The sequence below is a fragment of the Lissotriton helveticus genome, chromosome 1_1 (assembly GCF_964261635.1).
Source record: "Lissotriton helveticus chromosome 1_1, aLisHel1.1, whole genome shotgun sequence".
Lineage (NCBI taxonomy): Eukaryota > Metazoa > Chordata > Amphibia > Caudata > Salamandridae > Lissotriton > Lissotriton helveticus.
The window spans coordinates 1,165,043,410-1,165,069,700 of NC_136057.1; positions in this window are offsets into that span (position 1 = coordinate 1,165,043,410).

Genomic DNA, 26,291 nt, shown 5'->3' on the forward strand with positions numbered 1-26,291 from the left:
AATACAGTAGTGTGAACACCAAGCCAAAACTGCGTTGCACCACCAATACATACATGTAGCATAAAACGATGTTGAACAATCATCTCTGTGAGCCAATAACATTGTCTGTAAATCCTACAATGACTACATTGTCCAGCACCACAGGCTAAGTGCATAGTGACAAGTCCAATTCAGATATGACATCCTCAGCACACCACTGACAAGGCTAAACAGGCAGGCCCATCACACCTCCCATGCACAACATCCCAATCACTCCGTCAATGTGAGTAATACAGCCCAAGTACTGAAAACTCAGAATCTGGCTCTCAATAACCGGAAAACTATATAAAGTAAGCCACGGTCACATTGTGTGGCTGTACATCAATATTAGTCCCAAAGAATCTGCAACATTTCTTGTGAATATGCACACACTCACTGCCCAGTGTGAGTATGAATAAGCCTAACGTTGTATACATGGACAGTGTGCACATGTAGCTAACACATGAGAAATACAAAGCATACCAAGGACAAAGGCCACTGATGCAGACCCGTGCAGAACTCCATGTTGAGACTCATGATCAGTGCCAAAATATCATGAAGGACAACCACAGTGCCCAGGTCGTTGAACAGTTAAGGTACCAACAAGTGTCACAGATCCCCCTCCAACATGATGATGTGCTAAGCAATATGCATACAAATACATTTCACCGTAGGAGGACATGCTCAAAAAAGAAATACACAAAGCAGAAAAAAAATGTGGAGGACGGAAAGGGATGTAAAAGAGCATCTGCTCAATATGGGGCATTGAAATGACAATGCATAAAGTGCCTGTCTGACCAGACCACCCCAACTGTAGGAGTGTTACCAGGCTTCCAAACCTCAGGTAGCATGTGACACACATGACAACAAACAGACATGTACCTACCCCCTCCTTGCTGCTGTCCCTCCTGCATCTGCCTATGGAGGTCAGGGAAAACTACGGGCAGGACCCGGAGCATGTTGGGGGTGAGGTGTCGTGTGCCGCCATGCCGGCGTGGAGCTTCAGCTGCACCCGGCGGGTCCAGCACCAGATGTCCTGCCACCTTATGCGGATGTTCCGGACCCTGCGGTAAGGGCCCCCCTCATACCTGACATCCCTGACAGCCCTGGCTATGTCCAGCCAGATGTCCCCCTTCTCATGGGCTGATACCTGTAAGAAAACAAAGTGAAACTACATCAGTACACTTGCTCCATGTCCCAAAGACACACACTTGCAACACATTGAAGATGACAACAGGGCAGAGGATGCTGACAGGACTAGCATCATTGTCCATGTGAATGTGGCCTGTGAGCAAACACCAATGCACTACATGCCTTTGAAAGGCAACAGATGCCCTAAGGCTTGCAAACCACTCACTGAGCATGGCTAACACTGAACAAGATATGCTATTGCAGGGTGGTGTACAGCACGTGACATGCTGGCACCTATCCCACTACACCTAAGAACTCTCAGCAGACCACACATGCTCAAGTGAATGCACTTAGCACAATGCTGGTAAGCAGTAAACACTATTTAGCTACATCATTCACTGCATGGTAGATATCTTAATGTACAGACCAGGCACTGACTCCAAAGTACATTGCATCTCTCAGTCCCATAAAAACATAATGGCTGCAGTGACACTCACACATTCATCACTCACCTGATCCCCTGGTTTCCCATACAGCTTGCTGTAGTTAGGTAGGAGGGCATCCAGCAGGGCCTGGTTCTCCTCCTCACTGAATGCAGGTGCCCTCTCCATGCTCAGCAAAATCAGGGTCCAGTGAATGCAGAGACAGCAGCTGTGTTATCCACTCCAATGTTTTGCAGGCAAGTGCCCTCTCACAGCCACATGCAGCCTTAAATATGTGCTGCTGTGGGGCTGTCAGTCTCAGGAAGACATTGTGATAGGGCAGATAACTTTGCATCCTATGTTTCATCCAATCCCATTCTACATAAGGCCCTGCACACATTTGCATGGTTTGAAAGTTTAGCTCTAGCTACACAACAAACATTGCAACATTGTATAGTTTTGGCCAACTGAATTTTGCAGGACACCTGTAGCACACTCAAATCTCTGTTTCCTTGACAACCAGCATGCTTTCTGTGCATTCTACTCGTCCCCTAGGTGTTCCCTATGTATTTTCAGGCATCCCCACACAAGTACGGTGCGTGATTCGTTGCAAACGGCAGTTTTCGATAGTGAGACGACTCGTACATACGCACGCACCAGTGGGGTACGTTCCACACTTGTATCGCATATGGCCACAATGCCATGGTGACACGACTCGTACACACGCACGCACCAGTGGGGTACACTCCACACGCGTATGGCTAAAATGCAACTGTGAGACGACCCGTACACACGCACGTACTAGTGGGGTATGCTCCACGCGCGTATGGCCACAATGCAATGGTGAGACGACCCGTAGACACGCACGCACCAGTGGGGTACGCTCCACACGCGTATGGCCACAATGCAATGGTGAGACGACCCGTACACACGTACGCACCAGTGGGGTATGCTCCACACGCGTATGGCCACAATGCAATGGTGAGACGACCCGTACACACGCACACACCAGTGGGGTACGTTCCACACTTGTATCGCGTATGGCCACAATGCCATGGTGAGACGACCCGTACACACGCAAGCACCAGTGGGGTACGTTCCACACTTGTATCACGTATGGCCACAATGCCATGGTGAGACGACCCGGACACACGCACGCACCAGTGGGGTACGTTCCACACTTGTTTCGCGTATGGCCACAATGCCATGTTGAGACGACTCGTACACACGCACGCACCAGTGGGGTACGTTCCACACTTGTATTGCGTATGGCCACAATGCCATGGTGAGACGACCTGTACACATGCACGCACCAGTGGGGTACGTTCCACACTTGTATCACATATGGCCACAATGCCATGGTGAGACGACCCGTACACACGCACGCACCAGTGGGGTACGTTCCACACTTGTATCGTGTATGGCCACAATGCCATGGTGAGACGACCCGTACACACGCATGTACCTGTGGGGTACGTTCCACACTTGTATCGCCTATAGCCACAATGCCATGGTGAGATGACCCGTACACACGCACGCACCAGTGGGGTACGCTCCACACGGGTATGGCCACAATGCAATGGTGAGACGGCCCATACACACGCACGCACCAGTGGGGTATGCTCCACACGCGTATGGCCACAATGCAATGGTGAGACGACCCGTACACACGCACGCATCAGCGGGTACTGGGCATCTAACATGCTCTAGTGAATGCATGTATACAGTGCGTTCCACAAGCTCACGCATGGCACCATTACTATAGTGATAACAGGAAAACACATGGCAGGGATGTGGGTGTGAGGTCATCATGAGGATGTTCATATATGTGTTGGCATGGCATACTTACATGAGCAGACCCTGGGTGTGGCACACAGCTATATAGCAGAGGGCATGTGTTCTAGTGGCACAGTTGATGTGTGATGGGCTGTGGAGACATGACATTTGTGACGGGCCACTATGTGGTTCACATTACCTTGACACCTGTCACATGAGTAACATCATGAACATGTTGTTATTCACATGAACACTATGATGGCACACTCTTCATTACGGGCATATGTCACATGATGCTAGGGACAGGGGCTTTGTCTCACTTTACCAATTGACACTCTGCATGACCCTGCGTGACAATGCAATGTGTGTGCCATGTAATATATTGGACATGCTGTTTGTATCGGGAAAACGTAATCCTCCTTAGGTGCATCTATGATGGGTCTGTGTCGTGATTGCAAGTGTCCCACATGTACGCACACCATGTCACAGGGGCATTTCAGCAGCTCATGTGTGTGATGGCATCATAGAGCATTTGGCCACAGACATACAGATCTGCATTGAGAGGGTGGCTGTGGTGTAGTTTTGTAAAGTGCACAACTCATGCACAATTTCACTGAAATGTAATATATATCGCACATGTGACGTGGGTGTGTTCCTTGCAGTCAGATGTCTGATGTGTTGACCACCTTCTCCTGCATGTCACGTGATGTGTGTCACTGACGCAATACATTGGTCTGCTAACTCAGACATGCCCAGATGATCATTTGTGTGCATGTCATGTCCATTTCACAGCCAACAGGGGAATCAGTTTTGTAATAGGAGTGCCAACTAGCTGTCTTAAGTGTCCATGATGTATAGCCCACGGCAGATTCATAAGTGATTTCATGTGTTTAAGCAGTGTTTATTGTGCTATGTACATTGTAATTGTTGTTTGGTGATAGTTGTACACATTTTTTCCCACACATGTCGTGCAGGCCACCCCCTCTGCCAAGGCCGTTGCCTGACTTGGATGCCATGAGGGAACGTAATTGCATCTGCCGCTACAGATTCCCTCAGGAGTTGATTCAGAATTTGACGGACAGGCTGGAACCACATCTACAACCGCGACACAGGTATCCAACTGCACTACACCCAAGGTAAAGGTGATGGCAGCCCTACATTTCTTTGCCACAGGTACGTTCCAATTCACCATAGGTGATGTGGGGGGATGTCCAGACCATGTTCAGCCGTGTCCTACGTGATGTCTTAGCTGCTATGTTGCAGCACATTGATGAATTCATTAAGTTCCCTCCTCCACAAGAGTTGAACAATGTCAAGGGTGCATTCTATGCCCTGGGACACATGCCACATGTAATTGGGTCCATTGATGGGACACATTTTGGACTGGTGCCACCACAGGCTCAGGAGCAGGCCTTCCGCAACAGGAAACATTATCACTCCATAAATGCCCTGGTGGTGTGTCTTGTTAACATGATGATTTCCCGTGTTTGTGCACGTTTTCCAGAATCATGCCACGATGCATTCATCATGAGGCGGAGCGGGGTACCACAGATGATGCTGCAGCTGCGCAACCATCGGGCATGTCTTGTTGGTGGGTATACACTGTTTCTCATGTATGTCTCAATGCAATGTATCTCTCTCATGGCTTCTCATTGCACACTCATTGACATGATGTATTGTTGTAGGAGACGCCGGATATCCGAACATGCTGTGGCTCATGACTTCACGACGCAACACCAGAACTGCCGCAGACCAGCGTTACAATAATGCACACGGCCAGACCAGGCGTGTGATCGAGCGTACGTTTGGACTCCTGAAGAGCCGGTTCAGGTGTCTCGACAAGACAGGTGGATCCATACCATACTCCCCGCTCAAGGTGTGTTACATCTTCACCGTGTGCTGCATGCTGTTCAACATGGAAGTGGAGGGGGAGGTGCCATCCACCCGTTGAGGACGAAAGCCTTGGCCAGGATGCTAGAGATGAGGAGAAGGAGGATGATATCTGGAATCAGCTCATACGCAACTTCTTCTCATAACAGTGAGTACCTGTAAAATAGTGTGCAAGCTACTACCATAGAGTGACATGTGTAGCATACTGTGTGTCCATCAGACTGTACACAAAGTCACTTTGATGTTTGTGGTGCAGTGTCACACAAGTGACGATGTCATGCCACACACATGACCACAATGATTGAAGTTGGAATGTACAAGTGTACTACATTGTTAGTGTATTGTACATGACCATGTCTGAATGAATATGTGCAGTGCGTGATCCCTTGTGTGCCTGTCCTTGTGTGCCACACCCACCAAGCCGAGTACCGACAACAACCACCTCAAGTGCATCCTGCTCAACACCCGCTCCGTCCACAGACACGCCGTGGAACTCTGGAACCTCCTCGACACTACTTCACCAGACGTCGCCTTCCTCACGGAAACCTGGATGAACGCCTCCTCGGTCCCCGACATCGCCATCGCCATCCCGGACGGGTACAAAATCACCAGGAGGGACCGCGTCAACCAGACCGGAGGAGGCGTCGCCATCGTACACAAGAACACCATCCCCATCACGACCAACTCCGACGACACCCTCACCGCCGCTGAATACCTCCACTTCCATATGCACACCGACCCCAAGACGACCCTCAGAGGCACCCTCATCTACAGACCCCCGGGACCACGCACACGATTCAGCGAAGACATCGCAGACTTCATCAGCCCGCACGCCATCCCCTCCGCTGACTACATCCTCCTAGGGGACTTCAACTTTCACCTGGAGAACAACAACGACACCAACACCACCACCCTGCTGGACAACCTCGCCAACCTCGGACTCAAGCAATTGGTGAACACCCCCACCCACTACGCCGGCCACACGCTTGACCCCGTCTTCTCCTCCAGCAAGCACATCTCTTTCAGTCACTCCACCGGACTTCATTGGACGGACCACAGCTGCGTCCACTTCAGCTTCAGAAGAACCACGACCCACCACCACCACCCACAACAGGTGCCCCGCAGGAACTGGAGCAAGATCACGGCCAACCAGCTCACCACCTCACTCAGCCAGAACCCTCCCGCCAGCACAACGGACCCCAACGAAGCAGCCAGCAACCTCACACAGTGGATCACCATCTGCGCAGACAACCTCGCACCACTGAAGACCCCTCCCAACAGACCCGGCAGCAAGAAAGCCTCCTGGTTCACTGACGAACTTAAGAACTCCAAGAAGAACTGACGTACCCTCGAGAAAGCCTGGAGCAACAACCAGACCACAGACAACATGACTGCCCTCAAGCACGCCACTCGCAAACACCACCAGCTGTTCCGCACCACCAAGAAGACAGCATTCAAGGAACGACTGGACAACAACGCCCACAACAGCAAGGAACTCTTCAGCATCGTCAAAGAGCTCTCCAACCCCACCGCCGGAAACAACGACATCACCCCCTCGCAGGAACTCTGCGACTCTCTCGCCTCGTTCTTTCACAGCAAGATCGCCGACATACACAACAGCTTCGGCGCACAGACCACGCACCCAACCGCCGAACCAACGCTCCCCACCACCACCCTCCGTGCCTGGACACCGGTCAGCACCGAAGACACCACCCGCGTGATGAACACCATCCACTCCGGATCACCAACCGACCCCTGCCCCCAACACGTCTTCAACAAAGCCGACTCCATCATCGCACCCCAACTCCGGGACATCATCAAAACCTCCTTCAACACCGCCACCTTCCCGGAGAGCTGGAAGCACGCCGAACTCAGCGCCCTCCTAAAGAAACCAACGGCGGACCCCACCGACCTCAAGAACTACCGTCCCATCTCGCTCCTCCCTTTTCCGGCCAAGGTCATAGAGAAGACCGCCAACAAACAGCTTGCCGCCTTCCTCGAGACGAACGGATCCCTCGATCACTCGCAGTCCGGCTTCCGAGCCAACCACAGCACCGAGACTGCCCTCATCGCAGCCACAGATGACATCAGATCCCTGCTAGACAACGGGGAAACTGCGGCCCTCATCCTCCTGAACCTCTCCGCAGCGTTCGACACTGTCTGCCCCCGCACCCTAGTACATCGCCTCAGCAACATCAGAATCCAAGAGAAGGCACTGGAATGGATCGTCTCGTTCCTCTCCAGAAGAACGCAGAGAGTCCGCCTCCCCCGTTCAGATCCAAGGCTTCCGAAGTCATCTGTGGCGTACCACAGGGATCATCACTCAGCCCCACCCTCTTCAACGTCTACATGAGCCCCCTCGCAGCCATCGCACGGCAACACAACCTCAACATCATCTCCTACGCCGACGACACCCAGCTGATCCTCTCCCTCACAAACAACCCCGCCACCGCCAGAACCAGCCTACATGAAGGGATGAAAGACGTCGCCGAGTGGATGAAGAACAGCCGCCTGAAACTGAACTCAGACAAGACGGAAGTCCTCAACCTGGGATCATCGCCCTCCGCCTGGGACGACTCCTGGTGGCCCCCCGCCCTGGGCACCGCTCCCAAGCCAAAGGACCACGCACGCAACCTGGGCTTCATCCTGGACTCCTCCCTCTCGATGACCAGACAATTCAACGCCGTCTCGTCATCGTGCTTCAACACCCTGCGTATGCTCCGAAAGATCTTCCGGTGGATCCCCACCGAAACCAGGAAGATGGTCACCCAGGCACTCGTCACCGGCCGACTGGACTACGGAAACACCCTCTATGCCGGAACCACAGCCAAACTTCAGAAAAGACTCCAACGCATCCAGAACGCCTCCGCACGACTCATCCTGGACATCCCCCGACACAGCCACATCTCCGAACACCTGAGAGACCTGCACTGGCTCCCCGTCAGCAAGAGGATCACGTTCAGACTCCTCAACCACGCACACAAGGCTCTCTAGGACCTCGGACCCAAGTACCTCAACAACCGCCTGACCTTCTACACTCCACCCGCCAGCTACGCTCCACCAGCCTCGCCCTCGCCGCCGTTCCACGCATCCGCAGAGCCACCACCGGAGGAAGATCCTTCTCCTACCTGGCAGCCAAGACATGGAACTCCCTCCCCATCCACCTCCGGCTAACCCGGGACCACCTTTCCTTCAGGAAGCAACTCAAGACCTGGCTCTTCGAACAGTAGCAGACCCCACCTCCCCAGCGCCTTGAGACCCCTCCGGGTGAGTAGCGCGCTATACAAATGCTATGATTGATTGTCCTTTCCAGGTCGCCCTGCCTGTTGTCTGTGTGTGTCATCTTGGTCCTCCTGCAATTCCTCTTGATGATAGCAACGTCGGATGAATCTGCGTACCCTGCACAGACAAGTAGAAATGTCAGTTTGGGTAAGGATTCAAAACTGGCAGATTATTGTTGGTATGGTTTTTGATTGTGTAGAAACTGTTCATGCGCTTGTAGTATGCCCATACATACATGTCACATTACCATGTATCAAATTTCATTTTGCGCCACTCCCATGACAAGACAGTCACCTTTCTTGACAGTCATCTGTAGTAGAGTTTTGACTTTGGTGAATGCATCAATGTGTGTTTACATTGACCCTGACACATTGCGGATGGCACGGGTTGCCATTGTGTGTGACATCACAAACACAGGCTATGTGGAGAATTGCAGCCTCACTGTGTGCAGTAGGATGTGTCAGAATCATCCACTCAACCTTGTGGGCCAGTACTGTTTGATTTCCTGTGAACCATGTTGTGCCGGTGTGGGCCAGTGTATGTCCCACATGTTTTGTCAACTGTCCTGTGGGTCTGTTTGCATGGATGCATTGCCCCTTGTGGCAGCATGTCATGTCACTGTCATGTCGTTACCTCAGTGCCGGTGGAGAACACTGCTTTGCTAGCCTTTTCAGTAAGTTGATGTTAACTTTCCATTCTCATGATGCCAGGTATGTTGCGCTGATTACATCACAACGTTGGGCTGTAGCAATTACGTGGCAACAGTCCGGTGAGGTCATTGCCTGAAATCTCTTCTGCCATGCTGCATATCCTGGTCACGGTAGGGTTGTATCTTTTAGCATTGTTCCTATTTACTCGCTGTTGAGTTTGGTTACACATGCTTGTCCTGTCTAGCAAAGTAAGGCACAGTTGCAAGAGGTAATGACTGGCCCCTAAGAGGCTTCCTGGTGTTTAGGTTATTTCCTTCCTCATTTGAGGAGCTGCTTACGGCTCTTGCGGGTGATGTCTACTTTCCCTTCATGACCCTTACTGATTCACAGGGCTGACTATGGATAGTTGGCTTTGTGTCATTTGCACAGCTATACGTCACAATTACTGAAATAGCGAGCATCAATCATACACTGTGACGTCGTTCATGACTGCATGGATATGATTGCATTGTAGCAGCCTAGTGAGTGCCATACATGCTCCATTTTGGTGACAACCTCTACTAACTGTCATGTGTCCGTGTTGAAGGATCTGATCTTGTCTAATTGTAAGATCTGTGATCAGTAATAGGACACAGTGGCAGTGGTTACACTACACAGGTGTGAGTGGTACAGTGTAGGTGCCAAGGTAAACTGTGACTGTACCAAAAAATATGGAATCCTTATGCTTGCTTTGCTTTGTTTCAGATCTCCATCCCTGCAGTTCCCATCCTCACCTTCCCTCTCCTGATCGCCCTAATGTGTCTGTCATTAGTAGTCAGACCAAGGGGATATTGGGAGATGGAACCCTTCCAGCATCACACTTCTCTGATGATCACAGGTACGGACAGTCCCTGGCAGTTGTGTGGAGAGTGTATCACCAGCATTACAGGTAACATCATTGCATGAGTGTTATTGTCGTCAGAGCAATGCCACTGGCCCGGTTTTTTCTTATCTTGGTTATTTTCATCTGCATTTTACATCTGATTTTAATAGGGTTTCCAGGCCCCTACCTGCACTATAATTGTTGCTACCACCGCTGCTTAGCGGGTCCGGGTCTGTGGGCTCCTAGCCTGTTGCTCGTTTTTTGGACGCCATCTTGGGTGTGGACGCGCCGCTCTAGAGGCGCCGGACCGAGCGCTCTAGTCTTGCGGCCCTCCTCCGCCCGCCCTTCTTAATCCTTCCCTCTAGCGCGCAGCGGTGACGTGCAGCGGTCGTGCCTTCACTGCGCCTGAGTCGCGCCAGAGTCCTGCCCGTCTGCGCCCGTCAGCGCTTAGGAAGTGCTCTACAGCTCTTTTCGTTTGCGTCCTTGCTTCTCTTCTTGTAAGTATGTATTCTAGAGCTAGGCTGCTCAGTTTACGCCCGGCTGTATCCCCCTGCTTTGACGCTTCTTTACATCCTCTGTGTGGCCCTATTCGCTGCCCTGAGTGTCCCTTCTCTCTCCCTTCTCCTGTATCGATTTCTATACACTGCCCAGCCTCCCTACAAGTGTCTAATAATATTAGCTCTCCCCTGGTGCTAGATTCGACTATTTTTAGGGTCCACCATCTTAACGTTAGATCTCTGGTGAAGCATCACCTGGATATCCATGACCTATTACTAGAGGAGACTCCTGATATTCTTTTCATATCAGAGACATGGCTCCATGATGATGCTTTGGTGGCGATCAATCTTGCACTCCCTCCTGAGTATACTATCTATACTCTTAACCGTAATTCCAGAGGTGGTGGTATTGCGGCGGCTGTTAAATCCTGCTATCCATGTATATGGAAGGCCATAGATATTGCTGGCTGCGAGAGTGCACATTTCTCTGTCTTTGTTAACCATCATTTTACTTTCTCGGGCCTACTTATTTACCGGCCCCCGGGCCCTGATGCTGCCTTCAGGGCCGCTCTTCCTGATGTAGTTAGCTCTTTGGCTCTTAAAACTGCTAATTTCAGCATTATTGGTGACCTTAATCTCCACTTTGACTCTCCATGTCCTTCGGCGGCCAGTAGCACTCTTTCTGATCTGGAGGCTCTTCAGCTATTCCAACTAGTCGAACATCACACACATGTTGGTGGCCATATTTTGGACCCCTTTTTTACTAACCTTGCAATGGCTAAGGTAGTGTCCCCGAGGCCTATGGCCTGGACCGACCACCATTTAATTGAATTACATATCACGCTGAATGATTTACCTCCTATAGCCCCCACTCCTACCATTCTCAGACGCCCTTGAAAAAAATTGAAACTGAGTGATTTCCATCAGCTTCTTGGTGCTTCTCCCTTGGGCCCTTTTACTGACACTGAGTCCGGCTATGATCTTTACTGCAACTGGCTGACTAAAGCCTTGGATAAGTTGATCCCTCTTGCTGAGAGTAAACAGCGGCGTTCTGATTCCAGCCCCTGGTATGATGATTCGCTTCGGCTCTTAAAAAAATCTTGTAAACAAGCCGAAAGAGCCTGGCGGAAATCATACCAACCTGAAAGTAAAACTCAGTACCTCGCTGTTATCAAGAAGTATCATAGAGCAATCTGCAGGGCTCGGGCTGCCTATTTTTCTCGTGAATTTAGTGCTAGTACTAATCCTACCAAACTCATGTTTAAGGTGCTTAAGGATCTCACTACTAGCAGAGCATCAGCCGCCGAGATCTGCTCCTCCTCTCATTGTGAGGATTTAGCTGCTTTTTTCATTAGTAAGGTGGAGGGTATATACCGTGCCTTTCCCAGCTCCACAGGATCTTTGCAGAATGTGGTATCTGCATCAAAAACTATTTTATCTTTATCTCACCTCCCAGAGCTCTCTATGGAGGATTTTAATAAACTTGTAGTAAAAGTCAAATCAGGTTCTCCTAAGGATCCGCTTCGACCTGCTCAATTCAGAGAATCTGCCTCCCTTTGTCTCCCTCCGCTATGTGAGCTTATTAATTTGTCCTTATCTTCTGGCTCCGTCCCAGGCGCTTGGAAACAGGCCCAGGTGATTCCCATCCTAAAAAAACCTGCCCTGGACCCACAAAAATTGGAGAATTATCGTCCCATCTCCCTCCTCCCGTGGGCAGCTAAACTGACCGAGGCCCATGTTAACACCATCTTAGCTAACCATCTCCATTCTGCAAATATTTTAGATCCATCACAGAATGGTTTCAGGCCCGGTCATAGTACAGAGACTGCGCTTCTCTATATGGCTGAACATCTGCGCATGTTGGTTGATTCTGGGTACACCGCGGCGCTGGTTCTTCTTTATCTCAGTGCCGCGTTCGACACTGTCTCCCACGATATTCTACTTCAGCGTTTGGTTGAGGCGGGTGTCGACAATTTGGCACTTGAGTGGTTTCGATCTTTTCTATCTGGTCGCACTTCAAGGTTGCCACTCCACGTTTCGAATCTAAACCTTATGCAATTGCCCAGGGAGTCCCGCAGGGATCGGCTCTTAGCCCTACTTTATTTAAACTTTATGTGCAGCCGCTGGCTGCTGTCGCCAAGCGTGGGAACCTGACTATGGTGTCCTACGCCGACGACACTCAGCTGGCGGTTGCCATAAGTGGGGCCTCCGATCTTGAGGCTGCTAAGTTCCGCGAGGGGCTTATTTCTGTGGCTCGTTGGATGACTGATAATTTCCTTCAACTGAACGCCAACAAAACCGAGGTGCTCATTGTTGGGAAACAGACTCATCTATGGGGTGACAATTGGTGGCCACATGAGCTTGGTCCTACTCCTATCGCTGTCACTGAGGTTAAAAACCTAGGGGTATGGTTTGATTCCCAACTCAGCTTTTCCACTCACACTAAAAAGGTTACTGCCACGTGTTTTGGGACCTTGCGACAGCTTCGACCCACTTTTAAATTCTTTGACGCGCCTACTAGACAGCTCATTGTACAAGCAATGAATCTGTCTAAGTTAGACTATGCCAGTTCTCTTCTTCTGGGAGCTAATCAGGTTGAACTTTCTCGCCTCCAACGCGTCCAGAACGCGGCCGACAGGGCTCTAGTTGGCCTACCCAGATTTTGCTCAGCCAAAAAAAACATCCACAAGTTCCACTGGCTCCCTGTTGTTCAGAGAATTAGGTTTAAATCCCTCTGTCTGTCGTTTAAAATCCTTAAACATTCTTCTCCTCAGATTTTGGAGCATCTCATCTCCTCATATGTTCCAACTCAGTCTCTGAGGTCCTCTGGTCTCTACTTGGCTATAGTGCCACGCTTCAAAAGGTCTAGGATTGGCGGCCGCTCTTTTAGAGTGCTTGCTGCCAAGTTATGGAACTCCCTTCCTGTTCATATTCGTGCTATTGATGGACTTCTGCCATTCAGGAAGGCTGTAAAAACTTTCCTGTTCTCCTCAGTTCCCTAGTGTTGTTGTGTTTGAGTTCTGTTATCGCTTTTGTCCGTTTTTTTTGTTCTGTTAGCGCCAGGACGCCCCTTTGCTGGGGCATCTGTGCGCTCTATAAATCCGGCTAACATAACATAACATAACATGCAAATTGGCTGAGGCAGCATGGCCTTGCAACTAAGTTCATCCTGTTGTGTAGGAACTGTGTTTCAGACAGTACATTGTGACTCATTGCTGTCACCGCCGGTATCTTTCCAGTCTGCATGCGTTCCATATGGCATTGTTTACAATGATTGTTCATATGTGGTTATGTGTACAGTGACAACAAACATGCTGTTCGTAATGGCTAATGTACCATATTGTGCATGATGTACATAGTTGTTTATGTGTTCTGTTGCTTGCTACACACAACGTGCAGGCTACAGCTGCTGACGCAGTGTGTCCTGTGCCCCTTTTGGCATTATGGTGACTCGTCCTGTGGCCGTGATGTTTGGTGAATGTTCACACATTTTCAGGCAGTGACCCATGGGTAACCAGCCACTCCTGGAAAACATCACTTACAACGCAACTTTTACCACGCAGTGCCTTTACATCGCAACTGTTACAACGCATACCATTACAACACATTGCGCTGGGGGGCGCTCTAGGATAGGGATTAGGTTAATTTACTATCCAATAACCTTCCCTACTATCCACGGGGACTGGAGTTGGAATAGTAAATTAAACTATTCACTATCCAACACCCAAAAGCATGCGATGTAAAAGCATGCGTTGTAATGTCGTACATCTTCCACTCCTGGCTCACATACACATGTCACTTATTGCCTAGCAAGAATCCTTGGGTGTTGTACCTGTTTAGCATGTTCTATCCCCCCTTCTGCCGTCATGTGTTCACTCCTCCCGGCTGCGGCATCCCCAGCCACAACGCTGCACTGCGTGGCCCAATACAGCCAAACACACACCTATGAGATAGTCCTCCATCCATCCATCCATCCATTATGAAAGCATGCTGCAGCTTGTCTGTGCCACTGTTGCACAACCGCCATGACAAAGGCAGGTCCGTCAGCACCTGCAACATGCACACTGCAAGACACTCAGCTCATTTGATTACACATGTTACAGCATCAGTAGGAAGTTGTTTAGCTAGCAAGTCCCTCCCCTTTTTAATAGTGGTGACCGATTGTCTTTGGGCTATCATAGGGGTTCCAGGTGCACACACACTTTAGTTCACCTTAATTGATATGAGGGGACATAGTGGTTGTTTATTTGTGCACCATATTTATATTAGTTAGGGAATCACTATTTGTATTTTCCTTTTCGTTCTTTACTCACACAAAGATAGAGTGGCCAATGATGAGAAGTGGGTAAACTGGCAATTGTCTGTCAGGAACCCCCTCGGGTGTTGATACCGTGAGGCACTCTCTCTTTGCTCACTTTATTTTCAATTTTTAGAGAGGGATCAGACCTTGGTGTAATTTTCATGTAAACCATGACCCTATGGATTAGTGTCAAGGTACCCATCTGAGGCAGTAGTATAAATTGGCCATGTAACTCTGCCATTGGTCGTAAGGAATTTGTTGTGAGGTGGGTTAGGCCTTTTTGTTGTTGAACAGTGTTTGAATGGGGTGCAGCATTTTCCCTTTGTTCCCCCTTGGGCTCCTTTTGATTGAATGACACATGTGACACCACAGACTCATGCCCCAGCCAAACTCCACAAAGTGAACACCAGACAATCATCCATCTTGTAACACGCTACCACAAACACACCCATGACAACCGCTCAGGCTGTGTGTGCAACTCATGCTGACAACACGACGCAGCCACACTTAACAGTGCGTGTACGTACAACCAGGTCATGTGCCTCGTACTGAACACACACTACTTCCAGCAGCACCACATTGTAGTGTATTACCTCGTTGACACAACACCATCACACATCGCCTCCAATTCTGAACGTGGTTGTACGCAATCTCAGAACACCACTTCTGCCTAGCCATCACAGACGGATTGTCAGAATCCCACAGGGATCACACACCCATTCCAGGATTATGATTGGTCAGACTTAACGGGGTACACCCTCAGAGTCACATCCAACACCATAGACACACTCTGCATTGTCAAATATCTGAACAGCCAGTTTCACACCAGCATCCTGACCAGCCTCATTGTAACTATCATCTACAGCTCTCCTATCCTACACACAAAATTTGGCTAAGCCATCTATCAATAAATCGATTCATTAGTTAAACGCACTACCTACCCGTGACAGTCTCAATGCGCTGAGGGGGCTGCTACTGATCAAAACACCCTGGGCTTGAGAAGTATTGTGAAGGGCAGCAGGTCCTGGGTCTGTTGTTGACTTGGAGGGAGGGTGTTACAGGTCTTTGAGTCGAGGTAGGAGAATGATCTGTCACTGTCCGTGTTTTTCCGGATGTGAGGGACAGTGGCGAGAGCATGGTTGGTAGAGCCGAGGCTGCGGGTGGGTGTGTAGAAGGTGAGTCTGTGGTTGTGGTATGCTGGTCCTGCGTGGTGTAGAGCTTTGTGTGCGTGGATGTGGAGTTTGAAGCTGATGCTGTTGTTGACAGGGAGCCAGTGCAGGCCTCTCGGGTGTCGTGTGATGTGGCCGGGTTGTGGCAAACGAGGATCAGACGTGCCGATGTGTTCTAGATGCGTTGCAGCAGGCCCAGGAGTTTGGTTGTTGTAGCTGCGTAGATGGCGTTCCCTTACTCAAGTCAGCTGGTGGAGAGGGGCAGGGTGACTGTTTTTTGTGTATTTGAGGTGATCCATGATAAGATCCTGCCGGGCATTCAGAGGGTGTTGAAGCAGAAAGCAGAGATGGCGTTTTCCTGCTTGTTAATGGGGAGTGAGGAGTCCAGGATGCCCCCAGGTTGTGTGCATGTTTGGTGGGTTATGGTGCTGTTCCGAGCAATATTGGCCACCAGGAGTCGTCACAGGCTGAGTTGGTGGGGCCGAGGATGTGTTCCTCTGATTTTTCAGGATTCTGCATCAACCTGCTGTCCTTACTCCATTTTGCAACAGCCTTAATTCCTCTGTGGAGGTAGATTTTGCCAGTGTGTGGGTCTTTGGTGAGGGATATGATCAGCTGGGTGTAATTGGCATAGAAGATGATATTGAGGCTCTGTTGTTGTGCCACATGGGTGAGTTGTGCCATGTGGATATTTAAGTCAGTTGGGCTGTGGGATGATCCCTGTGTGACGCTGCGGATGGTGTCAGTGGTCTTGGAACAGTACTGTGGGAGGCAGATGCTCTTGGTTCTGCCTGTGGCAAAGGATGTGGTCCAGACCATGGCACTCTCTTTGATTCCTACGTCATGGATGCGTACTGTTAGGCTGCCGTGGGAGACCGTGTGGAAGTCTGTTGATAGGTCCAGATGGATGTGGGCGTCTGTTTCTCCTTTGTCCATGAGGATGCTGATGTTGGTGGTGGTGGTGGTGGCAATGAGGGCGTTGTCCGTGCTCTGGTTGATGTAGGATCCAGAATGTGTTGGTTCTATGATGTTGTTGTCTTTGAGGTAGCAGGTCAGCTGTCTGTTGATAATCTTCTACGTGACTTGTTCTGGGAAGGGGAGCAGGGAGATGGGCAGGAAGTTCGTGAGGCATTAGTGGTCCACCTTAAGTTTATTCAGTAAGGCGGTGATCACGACATTCTCCAAGCTCCCAGTGAAGGTTGTTGTCTCGAAGGAGATGTAGGATATTTTTACGGAGAAGGGGTGAGATGTCTTATCTGGTTTGGTTGGAAATGTGGATATGCCATGGGTCAGATGGGGATCCAGAGTGTATGTAGTCCTTGCTCATGATGGTGTCTTCTTTGCTGACGTTGTAGCAGGCAATCAGGTGAATTTAGTGGGTGCTGGTCGCGGGGGGGGTGGTCTCAGTTGTGGATGTGGGGCTAGTGGAGTAGAAGCTTTTGTGGATGTCGATGATCTTACCATGAGCGAAGTTGGCCAGTGAGTCACACAGGTCTTGTGATGGTGGAATGTCGTTGGCGCTGTATTTGGCTTTAGAGAGTTGAATAGCGATTTTGATGTGCTATTTGCTGTCTAGCCGGTCCTTGATGGGTGTCCTGTTGTCGGTCCTGATGAGTTGGTGGTGTCTGCGGGTGGCATTCTTGTGTGCGTTGTAGCTTTCTGGTGATTGTTTGCAGTGCGTGCTCCTCTACAGCTTCCGACGTGTGCACTTGGAGTTCCTGGGTTCTTTGTTGAACCATGCGGCAATTTTGTTGTTGTGCTAGGTGGCGGAGGACTTGAGTGGGACGAAAGTGTCTGTGCAGTCATTGATCCACTGTTTGAGGCAGATGGCAGCGTTGTGGGGGTAGGTGGGGTAGGCTTGTGGGCCCAGGGTAAGGGTGGCTGTCAGTTAGTCCTCGGTGAGCTTGCACCAGCAGCGGCGTGACATGGTCTGTGTGCCGGGGGGTGTGGTGGGTTTCCTGAAGGTGAAGTGGACGCTTCTGTGGTCTGTCCAGTGGTGTTAGGTGGTGTTGTTGGATGAGACATGTGGAGTTCCTGAGAAGATGGGGTCCTGTGTGTGTCTGGCGTTGTGGGTGTAGGTTGTCACGAGTTGTTGTAATCCAAGGTTGGTAAGCTTGTCCATCAGGGCGGTGGAGTTTGCGTCATTGTTGTTATGATGGTGGAAGTAAATTTCCCCAAGGAGGATGTAATCCGTGTAGGCGAGGGCGTGCATGCTGATGAGGTGAGCGATGGAGGTGATGAATAGTGGTAGTACTCCAGGTGGTCTGTAGATGAGTGTTCCTCTGAGGGTGGTGTTGGTGTGGATCTGTAAATGCATGTGCTAGGCGGTGGGGAGGGTGTCGCTGGTGTTGGTAGTGACTCTGGAAGTGTTAATGTGGATGATGGCAATTCCTCCTACCACTCTGTAGGTGCGGTGTTTGCGTGAGTTGTCATTGCCCTCTGGTATGTCTATGGTGATGTCTGTTGGCAAGGTGGTGTTCAACCTGGTTACCGTCCACAACTCCAGCCAGCCCAACTACAGAAACCTCTACACAGGAACAAGAACATGACTTCCGGAGTACTTGTGGAAATCCAGGGTGCATGCACACACCTCATCCTCAACATCCCCAGCTACTGCCACATGACCATCCGCCTGAGATACCTACAATGGTCCCACTGTCAAATGCAGGTTTACCTTCATACTCCTCAGCCACACTCAGTTGGCACTCCACAGACCCAGGCAAAATAAATGATATGGACGTCTAACATCTAACACCCCATTGCCCACAGTCCGTCTTGGCACCCTTGGCCAGGCCATCAATCTTCACATCCACAGTACAACAGCATGTGGCTGCTAGTTCTCATACCTCATCACACAGATCCTGGTGCTCCCTCCTTGGACACCTACATATTAGCCATGCTCTTGACACCTCACACACTCTTCTATTACTGTCTTTCATTGCAGTATTTCAAGCAAACACCATCTTCTGCAGTTAGTAACGATCACGGGTGAGTATTGTCATCCATGTATGTAGTTTTGGCTATCTTGTAACCTATGTGTGTCCACAGCCAGAATAAGATCCCAGTGTGTGGATGGCTAGAGTTTGCAGGAGACTGTGGCATTTAAAGACATCTCACCTCACAATTATATTAGCATCTGGGTACATAAAAATACATCAATGAATGTTGTGCTAGTTGGATTTATTTTGGACTCTTGTGCGTGTAACGTGAGTAGGTGCTGTACAACAAGGGGGAATCCAAAGTTCACAGCGGGAGCTGTGATGCCTTACAGTATGAGTCAACAGAGTCCAGGCCACAGTGCTTGGCATCATTGGGCACACTGCGACCAGCAAGTCCATGTGGGAAAGTCTGAAAGTCAATAGGGTGATGATGTTGCCCACGAAGGCAAGATGCCAGACCAGGTGACCTGGGAGTTGTGTATGGCCCTATGCCTCTCAACGTCTGGAGCGTGGACGACCCACCTTCCTTGGGGGACCCTCACGTGCAGGCCTTGACGATGCATGAGATTCTCCGTCTGACAATTCCTCCTCCTCCTCCCTCCCTGTGCCTGTTGTTGGTCTTTGCCTAGAGGTTTCTGACCTTGTGGCACAGGGAGGGTGCTGCATGTTGACAGCGATCAGACGGAGTGATTGGTTAATTTCCCGATGCACAGTCATGAGCTCACCCAGTCTTACCTCCATCTGTCCCTGGTGTCGTTCTTGACTGGCATGTAGCTGGGACTGCTTATTGGTCATTTTGTTGAGGGCCTCCACTACCAGGCTGAACTCCCTGGTGTCCTGCCGGTATACATCCAAGATGTCTCTGAGTTCTGCCATACTGGGCCCTGCAGCTTGCTGGTCAGGTTCTCGCCTCCGCCTTGCGCCACTCCCACCACCCCTGCCCACACGAGCCGGGCCTACGTTTGTGGGCACATCATGTCGACGGGACCCATGATTGCTGGCAGTGGAGGTGTCGTCTGCCATCTCATGGGTGCCCGGCGAACCATGGCCCTCATTGTCAGACTGGCTCTGTTGTGGATTATGGGCAGGGCTCCGAGCTGTCTGCTGGGATGTGACGGGAATGGGTGTGGTGGTTGGCACAGATGTATCTGTTCCAGCTGCTGCAGGGGTTTGGGATCCAGAAGGGCCTGGTTGATTGGGGTCATCCACAGTGTGTTGAGAGGCCTCGCTGATGGTGGGGTCAGTGCCGTGCTGAGCCTGGGAATGGGATCCTTCTCCCCTTGGTTGGGGGTAGTTTCCACACGTTCCCCTGTGGGTGTGAGAGACAAACACTGTTAATGCACTATCATGCAACATCCAAATTTAAGATTCATTGTCGTTAGCAATGTTCCCCCTGCTTTGGATTTTATGGAATTGTTCACTTGTGTATGGGTATGTTGTGGGCTGAGATTGACATGTGCTCAGGGGTGCTTGACATGTTGGGTACTGTTTACGATGACTGTCACAGCCATTGCTGTGGCTTGTATCGCCAGCACCACACAGATCCAGCTGTGCTCTGTGTGGCCCAATCTGCACAATGCAGTGTCAATAATTATGCCTGGTTCAAGCATGCACATGGTTTTAATGCAGCATGTTTATGATGGCGACTGAGTGGAATTTTACTGATTTTATCCAGAAACTTTTGAGAAGTGTTGCAGTTCCGTGACGGCCACCCACTGCCAACCCTCCAGGACCAGTACACCCTCTTCAGGCACAGGGGTTTAGGACGTGGCACTTCTCCAAGATGCATTACCTTGTCAATACGCAGGTCCATGGTGCTACTTGAGTGCATCCACAGCATCACAAAGCTATGGCAACAGCAATCTGTGAGGGGCACAATGGACTTGTGATTCAGCACTGTGCTTTATTTGTTTGCATACGTCAACAGATGAGTATTTTTGAGGTTGTGTTACATGACGATTGTGACAGTGGTGCACTCCATTGTCTGTCCCCAGGGGCTCAGTTTCTGTAAGGGGTGTGTGTGACAGGCCATGCTAGTAGTTTGAGTGTGATTGGCAAGTGGGCGACCCTCGTGGTGTGTCTGTCCCCCCATGAAGCATGCTGTCATGATAGTGGTTGTGAGTTCCTGTGCAGGATATCTGACCTTGTCCTGGTGTTAGTGTTTGCACTGGTCACAGGAGGTCCTTGTGCTCCCTACACCAGGGACCAGTGTCAGCTATATTTTCAGTACTTTCACACTCCCTGTGCATTGAGCATGGTGCATGGGTATGTACCGGGGCCATATGGGTTGAGTGCAGCCTCCTACCCTATACCTTGAACCCTCTCACCCTCCCCTTGCAGCCTTCTGCCACTCCCCTTGCACCCCCCATAATGTTAGGCACTGCTGAGAGTCATGGCCATACCCCCCCACACCCCCATACTGTTAGGCACTGCTGGGAGTCATGGCCACACCCCCATACTGTTAGGCACTGCTGGGAGTCATGGCCACACCCCCCATACTGTTAGGCACTGCTTGGAGTCATGGCTACACCCCCCATACTGTTAGGCACTTCTGTGAGTCATGGCCACACACCCCCACACCCCCCATACTTTTAGGCACTGCTGGGAGTCATGGCCACCCCCCATACTTTTAGGCACTGCTGGGAGTCATGGCCACACCCCCATACTGTTAGGCACTGCTGGGAGTCATGGCCACACACCCCCACACAACCCCATACTGTTAGGCACTGCTGGGAGTCATGGCCACACACCCCCATACTGTTAGGCACTGCTGGGAGTCATGGCCACACCCCCCCATACTGTTAGGCACTGCTGAGAGTCATGGCCACACCCCCCCACACCCTCCCCATACTGTTAGGCACTGCTGGGAGTCATGGCCACCCTCCATACTGTTAGGCACTGCTGGGAGTCATGGCCACACCCCCCCATACTGTTAGGCACTGCTGGGAGTCATGGCCACACCCCCCACACCCCCCATACTGTTAGGCACTGCTGGGAGTCATGGCCACACCGCCCCATACGGTTAGGCACTGTTGGGAGTCATGGCCACACACCCCCATACTGTTAGGCACTGCTGGGAGTCATGGCCACACCCCCGATACTGTTAGGCACTGCTGGGAGTCATGCCACACCCCCCCACACCCCATACTGTTAGGCACTACTGGGAGTCATGGCCACACACACCCACACCCCCCCTTACTGTTAGGCACTGCTGGGAGTCCCCCCATGTAACATGAGTTGTTTGTATACTCACCAGGCTCACCGGCTCCTTCGATTCCGTGTACTCCCACCGGTGGTAGCAGGGCCATGACTTTCTCCTCCCAGGGATGGTATTGTGCTGGTCTGCGGGGAGGGCCACCTCCAGTGTGATAAGCGTTGGCGTAGTCCTCATCCATCTTGCGCTTGACCATCCTCTGCAGATCGTACCACCTGTTCTGGCAAACCGCCCTGGTGCGCCTGATGGGTGCAACAGCATTGACCTTCTCGACGATCCTCTCCCACAGGCATGTCTTTTGAGCTATGCTGGTCTGTCTGACCAATGCACCAAACAGCTGTGGAAAAACTCTGATGACTTCATCTGTAAGGATCTCCATCTCCGGGTTAGTGAACTTTGGATTCCTTGGTGTGGTCATGGTGTGGGGTGTATGTGATTAGGGGGGTGATGGTGTGTATGAATTAGGGTGTGTGGGTCTGATTGTGAAGGGGGCGGTGTGTGTGAATGAGATAGGGTGTATGTGTGAAGGTGTATGGCTGCAGTTGTTGGTGTACTGTCAGTGTCTTTGCCCAAATAGGTATGTTGCAAAGGATGATGGGTTGTATGTGTGGGCCCTTTTATTGGTCCATGTGTGGGTGTGGCTTATTTAGAATTTTTGTAGGTGTGTCATAAGGGGTGGTTGTGACTTGGGCCCTCTGTTTTCCTTTTTGGATTTGGCCAGGACATTGCTTTCCTATGGTGTGTAGACTGTAGACTTGTTTTGTGGGGTGCGCGAGTCGTATTTGTTGGTGCTGCTGGCAGTTACGTTCGTTTATCGGGCACGGGGTACGTGTACGCTTGATTGTGGGGTGTGCGAGTCGTATTTGTTGGTGTGGCTGGCAGTTACGGTCGTTTATCGAGCCCGGGGTACGTGTACGCTTGATTGTGGGGTGTGCAAGTCATATTTGTTGGTGCGGCTGGCAGTTAGGGTCGTTTATCGGGCCCGGGGTACGTGTACGCTTGATTGTGGGGTGTGCGAGACGTATTTGTTGGTGCGGCTGGCAGTTACGGTCGTTTATCGTGCCCGGGGTACGTGTACGCTTGATTGTGGGGTATGTGAGTCGTATTTGTTGGTGCGGCTGGCAGTTGCGGTCGTTTATCGTGCCCGGGGTATGTGTACGCTTGATTGTGGGGTGTGTGAGTCGTATTTGTTGGTGCGGCTGGCAGTTATGGTCGTTTATCGGGCCCGGGGTACGTGTACGCTTGATTGTGGGATGTGTGAGATGTATTTGTTGGTGCGGCTGGCAGTTACGGTCGTTTATCGTGCCCGGGGTACGTGTACGCATGATTGTGGGGTATGCGAGTCTTATTTGTTGGTGCGGCTGGCAGTTGCGGTCGTTTATCGTGCCCGGGGTATGTATACGCTTGATTGTGGGGTGTGCGAGACGTATTTGTTGGTGCTGCTGGCAGTTACGTCGTTTATCGGGCCCGGGGTACGTGTACGCTTGATTGTGGGGTGTGCAAGTCATATTTGTTGGTGCGGCTGGCAGTTACGGTCATTTATCGGGCCCGGGGTACGTGTACGCTTGATTGTGGGGTGTGCGAGTCATATTTGTTGGTGCGGCTGTCAGTTACGGTCGTTTATCGGGCCTGGGGTACGTGTACGCTTAATTGTGGGGTGTGCGAGACGGATTTGTTGGTGCAGCTGGCAGTTACGGTCGTTTATCGTGCCCGGGGTACGTGTACGCTTGATTGTGGGGTGTGCGAGTCGTATTTGTTGGTGCGGCTGGCAGTTACGGTCGTTTATTGGGCACGGGGTGCGTTTACGCTTGATTGTGGGGTGTGCGAGACGTATTTGTTGGTGCGGCTGGCAGTTACGGTTGTTTATCGTGCCCGGGGTACGTGTACGCGTGATTGTGGGGTAGGCGAGTCGTATTTGTTGGTGCGGCTGGCAGTTGCGGTCGTTTATCGTGCCCGGGGTATGTATACGCTTGATTGTGGGGTGTGCGAGACATATTTGTTGGTGCTGCTGGCAGTTACGGTCGTTTATCGGGCCCGGGGTACGTGTACGCTTGATTGTGGGGTGTGCAAGTCATATTTGTTGGTGCGGCTGGCAGTTACGGTCATTTATCGGGCCCGGGGTATGTGTACGCATGATTGTGGGGTGTGCGAGTCGTATTTGTTGGTGCGGCTGGCAGTTACGGTTGTTTATCGGGCATGGGATACGTGTGCGCTTGATTGTGGGGTGTGCGAGACGTATTTGTTGGTGCGGCTGGCAGTTACGGACATTTACAGTGCCCGGGGTACGTGTACGCTTAATTGTGGGGTGTGCGAGACGGATTTGTTGGTGCAGCTGGCAGTTACGGTCGTTTATCGTGCCTGGGGTACGTGTACGCTTGATTGTGGGGTGTGCGAGTCGTATTTGTTGGTGCGGCTGGCAGTTACGGTCATTTATTGGGCACGGGGTGCGTTTACGCTTGATTGTGGGGTGTGCGAGACGTATTTGTTGGTGCGGCTGGCAGTTACGGTTGTTTATCGTGCCCGGGGTACGTGTACGCGTGATTGTGGGGTAGGCGAGTCGTATTTGTTGGTGCGGCTGGCAGTTGCGGTCGTTTATCGTGCCCGGGGTATGTATACGCTTGATTGTGGGGTGTGCGAGACATATTTGTTGGTGCTGCTGGCAGTTACGGTCGTTTATCGGGCCCGGGGTACGTGTACGCTTGATTGTGGGGTGTGCAAGTCATATTTGTTGGTGCGGCTGGCAGTTACGGTCATTTATCGGGCCCGGGGTATGTGTACGCATGATTGTGGGGTGTGCGAGTCGTATTTGTTGGTGCGGCTGGCAGTTACGGTTGTTTATCGGGCATGGGATACGTGTGCGCTTGATTGTGGGGTGTGCGAGACGTATTTGTTGGTGCGGCTCGCTCATACTCGATGTTTCCGTACGAATCGTGCTTCATGCGGGACTACGTTTGCCCGTACAAATCGCGTACTTGGTCCCTGGTCTTGATCGTACTTGTTAGTTCGTACGGCATGTTTACAAATTGTACGGTTGGAGTTCCGACAACATTTCGTACGGGTGTTCGATTGTGGTTCGTACGGTTCGCTGCTATTCGTACGTATTTTCGGAAATCGGATCGTACTACGCAATTCGGACGGACTTTTTTAATTCGTACGGAAACGGCTACGAATAAGAATCGTACGACGGAATCGATCCCCGTGTGTTTTAGTGTAAATTGCAGCAAAGAGTGTCGCAGTCCTCCAGAAGTGGTGCAATCCCCATTGGTAAACATTTCTGTGTTTCTCATGAGGGGTAGTATTCGGAAATACTGCCTCGATTTGAGTAATTTTTTGAGCTATTCAGAATGGAATTTGTTCCCGTTTTGTGGGTAATTTACCAACGACCAAATGTAGAGTCTGTGGTGTCATTTTATTTGTGTTTCCCTGGTGGAGGGAATGCGGTGGAGTCATTATTGCTGGTTGCACTGTAAGAGTCCGCATGACATATTGACCCAATTGTCTACACATTTTTATTAGCTCTTTCAGTTCAGCTAGTAGTGCCACATCTGTAATTTCATTGATTTCAGGATGTGGAGTATAGCTGGCTAAAACCGGCCATGTTGCTCCTGGTCTACCTAGTGGACCGAGCCTGGTAATGTGATTTATATGTTTTAGGGCGCCTTTAAACCAGAGCGCATGCTCCTGGTATTTTAGTGGAATTTCTATATCCTCGATAGGAATGTATTCAGCTGGTGGTTCATCTTCTTTGTAGTAGTGAAACACATGTGTCACTGGATTTGCTTCAGGGAAGATTATCCATGAATAGAATACCTCTGTCTGGTGATGTTAGGCCAGGTTTTATAAGGTTTATAGTAATGGCTTTCCTTAAATTTATAGGAATGATTATAGCATCATTATAATAGCATAGCATCATTGTCGTTTCTTGGAAACCTGTTATGTTAGAGACTGCCGGATCAGCCGCAGCTCCACCGTTCTCGGTGCTGTTGTCGTTATCCATCATTTTGTTGATTGAAAGTTTGCAGAGCAAGGTTCAAGGAAACAAAGATAAGGTGCACAATATTTTGGAACACTGTATCCTTCAACTTTGAACAAACCAAAAACTAATACATAGGATTTTCGTCCTACTCAGCTATGGTGGATA